Here is a 12,025-nt window from a genome sequence, read left to right on the forward strand (position 1 = left end):
GAATGGCGGTGTGGTCTCCATCCGATCCTCTGGGAGGTCTGCCATCTTCTGCTGCTCTGTGCGCCTTCTGAACCTTCTGCATTTTACACATTTATAGATGTAAGATGACACGATCTTGCTGCATCCAAGAATCCAGAATCCGTTAGCTCGAAGTTTGAGCAAAGGCTGTTTCTTGAACCATCTTTATGATTGTTTTTTTTTTTTTTTTTTTTTTTTTTTCTTTTGGCCTGTCCCGTTTGGCTCTTTTGCCCTCAGAATTGTTGTCTAAAGGCAAAGAAAGATGCCCAACGGATTTACTTTACCAAACTGACCATCCCAGCCTTGCCGTAATGGTCCATTTGATTCACCTTTTATTGTTTATTTTATTTTCACTTACTGAATACGGGACAGACTTGACTGGGGGAAAGAAGGGGAGAAAGAAAGAGGGAAAGAGAAACAGCTGAGAAGAGGGACGGGGGAGAAGGGCAAAAGACAAAAACCAACAGAACGGGCAGAGAAAAAAAAATGCATATATCAATCACCTGGATCACCTGCTGAGAAAGAAAAAAGAAAGCAAGCAGAAGAGAACAAGAGTAATAGAATAAACAACATCACAATGATATATGGGAATATGACAGTAAATACTAAATGTTAAACATTATTGTGCAGCACATAAGATCAACAGAACACAGTGTGCTTTGAGGTAGGAGCCAAAAAGGGTGTAGTTTGTGGGTGTGATCACCCGTGTGTACACCTGTGAGCATGGACGCGCTTGTTTTTTGTTTTTTTAAAAGGTTCCTTCATGTAATAATCTGCTAGAGGGTGTGGGGGGGCCACAGCCCGTCCTCCAGGGCTTGAAGCAGGTGTGGAGGAGATCAAAACTCCAGACATCCAGAGGCCCCCAGAACACAAGAGACCAAGGAAGACCAACAGAGGGGCAGCTGCGCCACTGTCCCGGAAAGAGCTGAGGAGAGTCCCAGATGAGGGCTCACTCAGCAGCCGCGGAGCAGAAGCCAGGGGGAGTTGCAGTGACGCGCCCGTGAGCTCCGCCGGCAGCCAGCTGCGCCTGAGTGACCGAGCCCCAGGCCGAGAGGCCGGGGGCACCCCACCTCCGAAGTGGCCCGAGCGAGCCCCAGGCTCCAGGCCCCGATAAGCGGCCGCCAAGGAGTGAGCCGGTGTGTACCTGGACGCCCATCCCCGGACACAAAGAACCACCAACGCACCGATGTCTGAGGGGGTCCGCCACTGGCAGGGGAAGTGGTGGTAGGGGGAGATAGGCCTCCAAACCATCTTTATGATTGTTAACTCTGCTTCCTTTCTCTCTTGTTACACTACTGATGTCATGTGATCTACTCTTGTGATCCTTTGCTTCTTTCACATAGCGCTTGAGTCTAGCAACTGCCTTAATCATCCTCGACCAGTCGGAAAACTTGTGTAAGCGATCTAACAGTGACCTTTGTTCCTCCCCTTGTATCTTGTGGACTTGAACCTTCTTAACCTCCGGGTCACTGGTTGATAACTCTCCCACCTTAATTTCCCCACTGGGTATGATCTTCTGCCAAAGGAGGTCTGGGCCTTTGAACCAGTTTGATGCTACAAGTTGTTCTGCTGTGAGACCTCTTGAGGCGTGGTCTGCCGGATTATCTTCGGAAGTTACATACCTCCATTGGGTTGAATCTGTGCTTTGTTTGATGCGTTCCACTCGGTTTGCAACAAACACATGAAATCTTCTGGCTTCATTGCTGACATATCCGAGTACCACCTTCGAGTCAGTCCAATACCTTTCTTCTGAAATTTCCATTTCCAATTCCTTTTTCAGCATGTCACCAGTGCGCACAGCAACAACGGCCGCCGACAACTCAAGCCGAGGTATAGTTGTGACTTTGGTTGGTGGAACTCTTGATCTTCCCATCACCAATGAGCAGTGGACTTCACCAGTTGTGCTTACTGCTCTGAGGTAAGTGCACATTCCATATCCAGATGCACTTGCATCAGAAAAATGATGAAGTTCGTAGTGCTGTGCCTTGAAGGTCGAAGGAATGTAGCATCTGTGAACCTTTACGTCTGCAAGGTTTCCCAGGTCACGCAACCAATACTCCCACTGAGGTCGAAGTCTGTCAGGTAAGTTATCATCCTGGCTGAGTTTATCTCGACACATTTGTTGCAAAATCTGCTTTCCCAGCAGAATGAAAGGTGACACAAACCCAAGTGGATCGAACACAGAGGCGACTGTGGCCAATACTCCTCTTCTGGTGAGTGGTTTGTCCTTAACAACTACTCTGAACTGAAATTGATCTGATGCCACACACCATTGTACGCCAAGTGCTCTTTCCATGTGTACTTCACCGAGTGCCATATCTAGCTCTTTGGGAGCTGCAGCGCATTCTTCTTTCGGAAGCGAAGCTAGAACTTTGGTGCTGTTTGAGATGAACTTGTGCAACCGAAGTTTGCCCATGCTGCAGAGTTTGCGTGCTTCATTAACCAGCTGTATTGCCTGATCTTCAGTGTCAACACTTGCTAGTCCGTCATCAACATAGAAGTTGGTTTTGATGAACTTGATGGTTTCTTCATTAAAACTTCCTTCCCCTTCAGCTGCAAGATGCTTGAGGCCATAGTTGGCACAACCTGGAGAAGATGCTGCTCCAAATAGGTGTACCTTCATCCTGTAGACAGTGAATGGAGTTTCATGGTCACCGTTCTCCCACCACAAGAACCGTAGGTAATCTTGGTCACAAGCATGCACATGGAATTGGTGGAACATGCGTTCGATGTCACACATGAAAGCCACTGGGCCTCTTCGGAAGCGACACAAGACTCCGAGCAAGGTGTTTGTTAGCTCTGGACCAGTGAGGAGATGGTCATTTAAGGAAGCGCCTTGGAACTTGGCAGAGGCATCAAAGACGACACGAATCTTTCCGGGTTTTTGTGGATGATACACACCATGATGTGGGATGTACCAAACTGGTGTCTTGTCAATGTCTTGCTCTGTGACCTTTTCAGCATCTCCATGGGCTAAGATGTCATTCATGAATTTCTTATAGTCCATGTAGTACTGCTTGTTACTCTTGAGCCTTTTTTCTAAACATTTGAGGTGATGAATAGCACATACCTTGTTGTTTGGCAGGTTCGGCCTTTCACTCTTAAATGGGAGTGGCATTTCAAAATGACCATCCTCCTTGTGCCTAATGCCGGCCTTCATCTTTGTTAAAAATTTGAGATCTTCTTGAGAGACCTTTGTGTCTTCTGGTGCTTTCTCAACAAAGTCAGACTTCAACATCTTTAGGACCTCTGTGGGAGAGATCATTTCCTTTATTTGAGTTCTGTAGACATAGTGAACCTTGTTGGTGAGATTTAAAGAGGGATTAATGTCAGGCACCACTTCCTTCACAATGACTTGGTGACTTATTCTGAAGGCGTCTCCATAATCGAGACATGGATTGCCATAACCCACAATACTCCATCCCAGATCAGTTCTTTGCACAAACGGCTGATTTTCCTTTCCAGACACAACCTCACAAGGAACAAGTGCTTGGGGGCAGTTGTACCCAATCAGCAGACCAACATCACAGCTTTGTAGTGGAGCGATCTCACTTGCAATGCAGTCAAGATGAGACCATGCCTTAGCTGTTGCAGGCGATGGAATGTGATCTCGGTTTGCGGGAATAAAGTCTCTGGCATACGTCACTGGTAGGGAAATGGTCTTATTTGAGTAGAACCCTCTGACTTGTAGACCTGAGAACTTGCGACAGGACACAACTGTGTTTCTTGAAGACATAGTAGTGAGCTTTAGCTGAGTCGATTCACCTTTGATATGCAGAGCTTGTGCCGTTTCTTCAAGAATAAAGGTCGTATCGCTCTGTGTATCAAGGAGCGCGTACACAAGAATTTCATGCGCTGGCTCACCTTTGGTTGACACCCATACTGGAATAATGGAAGATGTGTGAGTGTCGTCAACATTCTGTGTGACTCTGTTAGAAGTCGCTTCACTTGTTGTTGGTGTGACACTGTTGTCTTGTGAGACATCTGCGTCCGTTTGTCTTGTCCTGTCACTGTTCTTGTGTGGATTTCTCCTTGTTCTGTCTTCCTTCGTGCGATTGTCATGAAGACATGTTGGATGTCTTTTATTACATGTGTCACAGGTTTCTCTCCCTTCGCAATCCTTGGAGCGATGACCAGAGTTCAGACAGCCAAAACATAACTTCTTGTCTTGAACAAACTTTAGTCTCTCAACAATGCTCTCATTTATGAACCTTCTACACTTAAGTAGGCTGTGACTCGACCTTTCACAGTACACACAACTAGCACTAACAGTCCTTTCATTTGAGTTAGTTGCTAGCACTTTTGCTCCATTGCCTCTGTTCCTTGTTGTTTTTGCCCCTTCAGTTTCACTTGGCTTCAGAGCAAAGAGAGATGTTATGGGATTACAGGCAATTTTGGCTTCCCGTGAGATGAAATCTACGAATTGGCTGAAGCTTGGAAAGGTGTGAGTCTCTTCTTGCACTTCTGTAACCTTTCTGTTCCACCTTGAAGTAAGCCAATCTGGAAGTTTTGCGAGCATTTTTTGGTTTTCATTGCAGTCATTGAGCACTTCAAGCCCCTTCATTTGCGACATGGCTGTCTTACAGCAGCAAAGGAAGTCAGCAAATGCTTGAAGTTCCATACTGCCTTTAGAGCTTATCTTAGGCCATGCGTCAAGTTTGTCTCTGAAGGCCTTTGCTACGAGGAAGGGATTTCCATACCTCTCTATGAGAACTGTCCATGCTGCATAGTATGCAGACTCTGTGCTAAGCGGGAAGTAGCCTTCTATTGCCTTCCTTGCAGGTCCACTTACATATTTCCTCAGATAATAAGTCTTCTCTTCAGTTGGTATATTTTTCCTGTCAATCAGAGTCTGAAAGGAAATTTTCCAATCATTATATCTGATAGGGTCGCCACTGAATATTGTTGGCTCTGGTACCGGAAGACGACTTGCATTAAGAGACACTGCAAATGCTTTGACCAGATCTTCTGTGTTCACCTCTTGGTGCGGTGTCACATTTCGTGGCGAGGAACACCGTTTCATATGCTGGTCATTGTTTTCAGACTTGACTTCATTTTTATCAGATCTGTGGTGAAGTAGGTTGTATATTTCTTCATCTGAACATTCACTTTGTTCATACACTCGCTGTCGAGCCTTTGCTGCATTCAGCTTTTTTACAGTCTCAAGTCGCTCTACTTCTCTGCGCTTAGCTTCTAGAGCCTTTTGTCTTTGTGCTATTTCTGCTTCTTGCCTTTCAATTTCCTTCATATGGATTTCTTGTTCAAGCAGAACTTGGAGAGCAGCCTCATTTGCTGCAACTTCAGCAGCTGCATCTTGTCTTTTAGCCGAGAGCCAGCTGGAGTGTCTAGAGGAAACCCTCGAATGAGAAGAGCGCTTAGTGTGGTGTGACTTAACACTCATCCTGTCTGAGGCTTCTAACTTAGGCATAGACTCAGTCTCCTTCCATTTTTCATCCCTTTGACTTTTCACATCTGAGGCTACGTATTTAGATGAAGACTCAGTGTCCTTCCAAAGTTCTTCATCTCTTTGAACCTCCGCATTACTTGGGCTTGGACACTTTCTTACAGATTCGATAATTGTCTTTGTTATGGCTTCACACGTATCCATCCTTCGTCTTGTGTCACTATCTGGAGATTCAATACGTCTCAAGTCATCATAGGCTGCATTCACATCCTTAGAAGCACTCAAAACCTTGGAAACATGTTCTTGTAGCAGATCCTTTGAGCATTGACCATCTATAGCTCCTTTGGCATTCTTAATGACAACCTTCCACTTCTCATAGCGCACACTGAAACGATGTGCAGCCTTCTTTATGTGCTCACCGTACAGTTCTTTGCCCTTTTCCGTCAATGTACGGACTCGTTGGCTCTGTCGTGCTCTTTGTGAGGTAGTAGAAACATCATCAGCTGTGCCTTCAACTGCTTGTAGTTGCTCATCTGCAGAAAGTTGTTCCACATCACCCTTTTCACTGACTTCTGGATTAGCCTCAAACTCTGCCATTGTTGGAGGGGTTTGTGTTTTTTGTGTATCTTACTTAGCCTTAATGTAAAGGTGCAGCAGCTTAAATTTGATTTGTTAGTTGAGGAGCAAATGAATATTAATCTTCATTTACTGTTACAACTTTAAAGCACAGTAATTACTATTACTCCTTAAACATCACTTAACATGTATACTTAACTCACATTACATCTCTTCTCCAAGCCAGTAATACTGTTTCTTACAGCAACTGCTGAAGCCCACCATATGCACGATGCACAGGTTACTCATCACAACATTAACTTAACACTGTATGAATATCAGTCACTTGAACAGCAGAAATGTAAACAATGAGAAGGAAAGAAAAAAGAAGAAATATTTCAGTCCTTTGTTTATTTATAAAAGGAAACTTATCTTAATTAATTTTACAGTCCTTTTCCTTTTTATTTCTCTTTCTTGTGGTTAATTATATTGAGTCCTTTAACTGAGGCAACACTTATTTTCGGGGCACCTGAATTTCCTGCGGGGCTGCGTCCTTCATCTACCCGTGCAGAGCGGAGTTCTCACTGTAGCACCCTCAAGGATTGACGTACGCACGATGTAGTTATAAAACAGGGTTTATTCTGGTCTTGGCAACCCGTGAGAACTGCTCACGGACAAAACAATAAAACAAAAACATCACATCAAAATGCGCTCTTGTACATAGTGTCAATCAAAAAAAAAAATCCTTAATTACAGAAAATAAACCATTTAAAATACACAAACCTCGTGAGCTGACATCCAGGAAGTGCTAAATAGAGCTTTATGGCCTTATTGCCTTATCTTCCATCTTCTTCGTCAATTATTTTCACTCTTTAAACAATATTTTCTCCATGTGTGGAGCTAACTGTGAGTTGCAGCATGCAGACACCATGTGCGCTAGCAAAAGAAAAGTTGCTGGGTGGAGACCCAAACAGCAAAGCTGTACCCTGCACAGTTCACCACCAGAGGGCGCAAAGGAACAAAATCCAGACATACAGCTTAACAAATATCAAATGCAACAAACATCAAATGCAAAAGACCGTTACACATATCTTTGGTCAGGTGATAAGTGATAGCCTCCGTGATGTCTTTGTGCCTGCGGGAGTTTGACGTGTATAGGGAAGCGCTGTATAAGGTTCCCGTTATTGATGTTTGGGTGGTTGACCGGGACGGATTTTCTCCTGTCACTTTCTCGTCATCCCTGACGTGCTCTCCGTTGTTTTTTCCCTGCTAATTTTAGCATCACACGGCACAGCTTCTGTATCACGTGGTATAAGGCTCCGCCCTTGTCATTTGTTGAGTAGGAAGAGTGAGCGCTTGTTTTCATGCAGAGTACGTCCCGGATCAAAATGTGAAGTTTTACAAATCACCACTTCTTTAGTTAATATCATTTCAGTCTCAGACAATCTCGTTTCTTTTACAGAGGTTGAATGCACCTTCTGCGGATGGCGGTACCACACAGTGTGCGTGGACTTCCCCTGCACAGAAGGCAACTACAAATGCTGTGAATGCTAAATAAACAGAAACAAATGATCCCTGTTGTCTTTGCTTGATGATTGGTTTGAGTCTTGACAATCCACATTGCTGGCGTTGCATCTTTCAATGCCAGCAATGGCAGGTATCAGTGCTCAAACCTTTTGTGTTTGTTTCCAACAAGTTGCCCACCTCGGGAAACAAAAATGTGTTCTTTTACTTGTCAGATGAACATATGAGACACTTTGACTCTTCAGTGCAGTGTGGAGCCTAACAAAGATCTGTTTTGTGTCCCAGCTGATCAGCAGGAGGAGGAGAGTCTGACGGAGCAGCAGAGGAACATTTTCAGCTACTTGGACTCAGCTCAGCCACTACAGAGGAAACAATGAGCTCAACACAGAAGGTGACAGACAGAGCAGGACCATATGACCAAAGATATTTATCACCATATACATTTGAACATTTGCCATAACGATGTAGCTGACGATAGAATTGACACCAGACAAAATACTTTACAGCTGCACAACTTTATTAAAAACCCATCAATGTATTTTCACTGAAACAAGCAGCTGTTGTTTATGTGCATTAAAGTTATATAAAAATGTAACAGTGCAAATGCAAATTCCTCGCTGACAGTTTAACCAAAAGGCGTTTCCAGTGGAAACTGGCCGACACATCCTGAGCATAACCATGTATAATATCCACTAAACTTCAGAAGAGGTTATACAGTCGTGGCCAAAAGGTTTGACAATTGCATAAATATTGGAACCTGGAGAAGTTGCTGCTTAAGTTTTTATAATAGCATTTTGCCTGCACTCCAGAATGTTATGAGGAGTGATCAGATGAACTGCATCGTCCTTCTTTGCCATGAAAACGAACTTAATCCCCAAAAAGCCTTACCACTGCATTTCATTGCTGTCATCAAAGGACCTGCTGAGACCATTTCAGTGATCGTCTTCTTAACTCAGGTGAGAATGTTGGCGAGCACGAGGCTGGAGATCATCATGGCTGTATCCCGATTCAGGTTCTGCAGCTTTAAAGTCCTCAAGGGCCGCGTACTCAAAGACCGCTAAGGCCGAAGTGCGAGGCTCGTAGGCTCGTGAAATGGGACGTCTAGCCTCCGTCGCGCTGCCCAGGTTGCCTAGCAACCATGATACTAACAGCTGGAAACGTTTCATACGGCTTTGTTTGACAGAAATGAAGGAGAACATATTTAGTTCATTTGTTTCTACATGAGCTCTGTGTGATTTGATGAGTATCTGAGGCTGAGACCACAGGACTGTGAAACATGATTGTTGGGCTTCATTTCTGTGCTGAACAGTCGTTTAAGATTAGCTGTAAATAACAATTAGCTGATGTTGTTCATGAGACTAAAGTCATCTCACTGTGGTGATGTAAATATAATATGGCCAATATTATAGTTATTATATTAATCACTTCACTCACAGACAAGTATCTGTGACAGTGTGTATACAGATGTATCATATATAAGAGACAAATATTGTTCATTTAATATGTTGGTACTAAATTTGGCTCAATGCTTACATATATGTGTAAAAAGCAAATGTAGGAGCTGTGATAACTGTGTCTGATAGAATGAAGAGTCGACTGATATATGAAATATTCCTTTATTGGGTGAGAAAATCAGACCATGTCATAACTGCTTTAAGTCACACAGAATAGATATCAGAGCCTTAAACAGGCTGACGTCTGCTAAATGGGTCAAACTGGGCAGAAAGTCTACAAACACATAACATCCTTATAGAATATGATGTAACACTATAGATCAACTTAGCTCAGAATATATAAAGCATATAAACAGTTACAGCAATATGATGCAACAAACACAGCAGCTACTGATCCAAAATACTCAAAGCTTCATAGAACTGAAACCAACATTTATTTTTAGCTCCATCCTGCTGCTGATACAGACTTTAGGTTTCTGAACATTAAACTTGTTGCTGCCTTTCATAGTGTGTAGCTTGAAGGCCCTGAGTACTTTCTCCCACACTGGAAACACTGGGATGATCACATTATTTGAACATTACCTAATAAGACTGATTCAGCACAGACAGTTATGTTAAACTTTCCTAGCAGTCCTTCACAAACAGGGAACAGTCTGTCTATTCTCTCCATCTGTCAGCTGCTGCTGGCTCTTCCTCCTCCTCTTCCTCACACACTGCTGAGTTTGTCCTGGTGGATCATCAGGGCTGCAAAGCCTCACAGATGATGTGCAGCAGTGGCTCCCTCAGTCTGTCCTCACTCTGGACACTTGCAGTCGTCACACATGGAAATCAAATGTGTGATAAGCTGCAGGATTCAAACACAAGTGTAACTTATAAACACATGTTCATACTTTTATTCCACAATCAGAGAGAAAGAAACAGAGAGAGAGTGCAGGACAGACAGACAGGTGACAGTCTCAGGTGTACACACTGCTACACAACAGCACCAGAGAAGCAGGATTTAGTGTTTGTGTTATTACGAGTGTAAACAAGAAGAGTTCCAGATGGTGCAGTGGACACATGTGTGACTGCTGTGATTAAAGCATCTTTCTTTCAGCTTAACGAGTGAACCGTCAGCTCGTTCAAACACACGTTAAAGTGCGTTTGGCTCGACACCACCGAACAGAGGCAGCAATATAACACAGCTAACATTAACAGTGCAGTGGATCCTGCTTGTGCCGTGATGTTCAGGACTGCAAACCGAGCAGCATCACTGACTTTCAGCTTGTTGTGTTTGTGGATATATGACTGACTTTAATTATCCACAAAATCATCACATTCTCTGTCAGATTAAGGTCGACTATTGAACGGCGTATATTTTAAAGGCTTTAAAACCAAGTTAACGCTGAAAGTACAAACATCACTAATGTCACATAACTCTGCCGACAAGGCATAGCTATGGCTATGAAATGCTCTTTGTGTATCACTTCTTCATTATGAAAGATGTCATTAATGCACTAGTAATGTCTCATCTGGAGTATTGTTCAATCATTTGGTCAGCAGCTAATAAGACAGATCTTAACAGACTTCAGTTAGTCCAGAATAAGGCGTCCAGATGTGTGAAGATGTTCATACTATACTAATATTGATAAAATGCATAATAACCTTTCTTGGCTTCCTGTACAGGCTAAAATATTCTATGGCTTACTTGTAGTTCTAAAGAAAGCAATTCTGTTAAACACACCACATTTATTCTGCTCAGCTGCAGTATCCAGATGAAATACATCATCATATTACACAGTTTTCAACAAGCTGCAATTTAGTAAATGCTCGAGTTAAAAGTAACGTTTTGTAAAACTGTTACATTTAGAGCAACTTTTAAGTGGAATAAGTTGCCTTAAAAAATTAGAGAATTATTCAAAACTTCAATGAACACTTAAAAGCCGATTTACAGAGCTTTTAGTTGTTGTAAATATTGTAAGACATGATTTGTTTTTGAAATTTGTGTAATGTGCCTCAATGTTATTGATATTATTATTATTATTATTGATTGCTTATATTTGAACAATTGTGAAACCTCACTGTGGATGTAAGAGTGAAATTATGTGGATATCTTGAATCCACTTTATTGTGTAATATTTTATGTGAGTATTTGACGGAAGACGAGCAACATCTGTTGTGGAAGCTAACGGGGTTCCTTTAGAATAAACAAACATAGGATTTATTATCACTGAATAATTCTGTATAAATCTATACAAATTATAGAAATATGTAATAGGAAACAACAAAATAATCTAAATTATAAAAGTGTGTGTGTGTGTGTGTGTGTGTGTGTGTGTGTGTGTGTGTGTGTGTGTGTGTGTGTGTGTGTGTGCATAATTTTAGTGTTTGAACAGTCATGAATTATCTTTAACAGCAGGTTGGATGTAATGTGTTAGAACTACCAGCAGGTGGGGATAAGAGACCTTTAAGGTGTTTGGTGCCACGCTCCACCTTCAGGTTTAAAACTAGTGTTAATGGAGTTTGAAGGTTGAGTTTGTTCCACGACTGCATTTCACTCACTGCCTCTGTTTGTATCTCTGTCACTGCAGGACCAACATGGAGCCAGAAGTCAGCGCTCTCAGGAGGCCGACAAACCTCACAGAAGAAAGGGAGAGAAAAAACACACCTGTGACGAGTGTGGGAAGGGTTTTACTGTGAGGGCTAAACTAAAACAGCATCAGGTCATCCACACTGGAGAGAGACCGTTCAGCTGTGACTTGTGTGGGAAGGGTTTTACTGTGAGGGCTTCACTAAAACAGCATCAGGTCATCCACACTGGAGAGAGACCGTTCAGCTGTGACTTGTGTGGCAGAGCTTTTACTCAAAGTAGCTTACAGAAGCATCTAGTTACCCACTCTGGAATTAAGGCATACAGCTGTGACGAGTGTGGGAAGGGTTTTACTGTGAGTAAGTTTTACTGTAACTGAAACAGTGAACTAAATATCTGAAATCTTTCCTTCCTTAAAAGTTATAATCCTACTTAAGTTATAGTGCAAACGCTTAAGCAACAAATATACTTGATGCTAATTAATTAATATTTCCCTTTGAT

At 42.7% G+C, this 12,025-nt stretch overlaps 1 protein-coding gene across 2 annotated transcripts in view; it reads left to right on the forward strand.

Annotated features, from left to right (window-relative positions):
* LOC308398346 (uncharacterized protein) overlaps positions 1–11,762 on the forward strand; it is a 178,563-nt gene extending 166,801 nt beyond the window's left edge. For both annotated transcript variants that reach the window (XR_013971929.1, XR_013971930.1), the window contains exons 2-4: positions 7,440–7,505; positions 7,787–7,892; positions 11,526–11,762. The gene's annotated coding sequence lies outside the window, so the exon portion shown is untranslated. The remainder of the gene's footprint in view (positions 1–7,439; positions 7,506–7,786; positions 7,893–11,525) is intronic.
* Positions 11,763–12,025: the final 263 nt, after the last annotated feature.

The sequence above is a fragment of the Rhamphochromis sp. 'chilingali' genome (genome assembly GCF_963969265.1).
Source record: "Rhamphochromis sp. 'chilingali' genome assembly, chromosome: 1".
NCBI classification, from domain to species: domain Eukaryota; kingdom Metazoa; phylum Chordata; class Actinopteri; order Cichliformes; family Cichlidae; genus Rhamphochromis; species Rhamphochromis sp. 'chilingali'.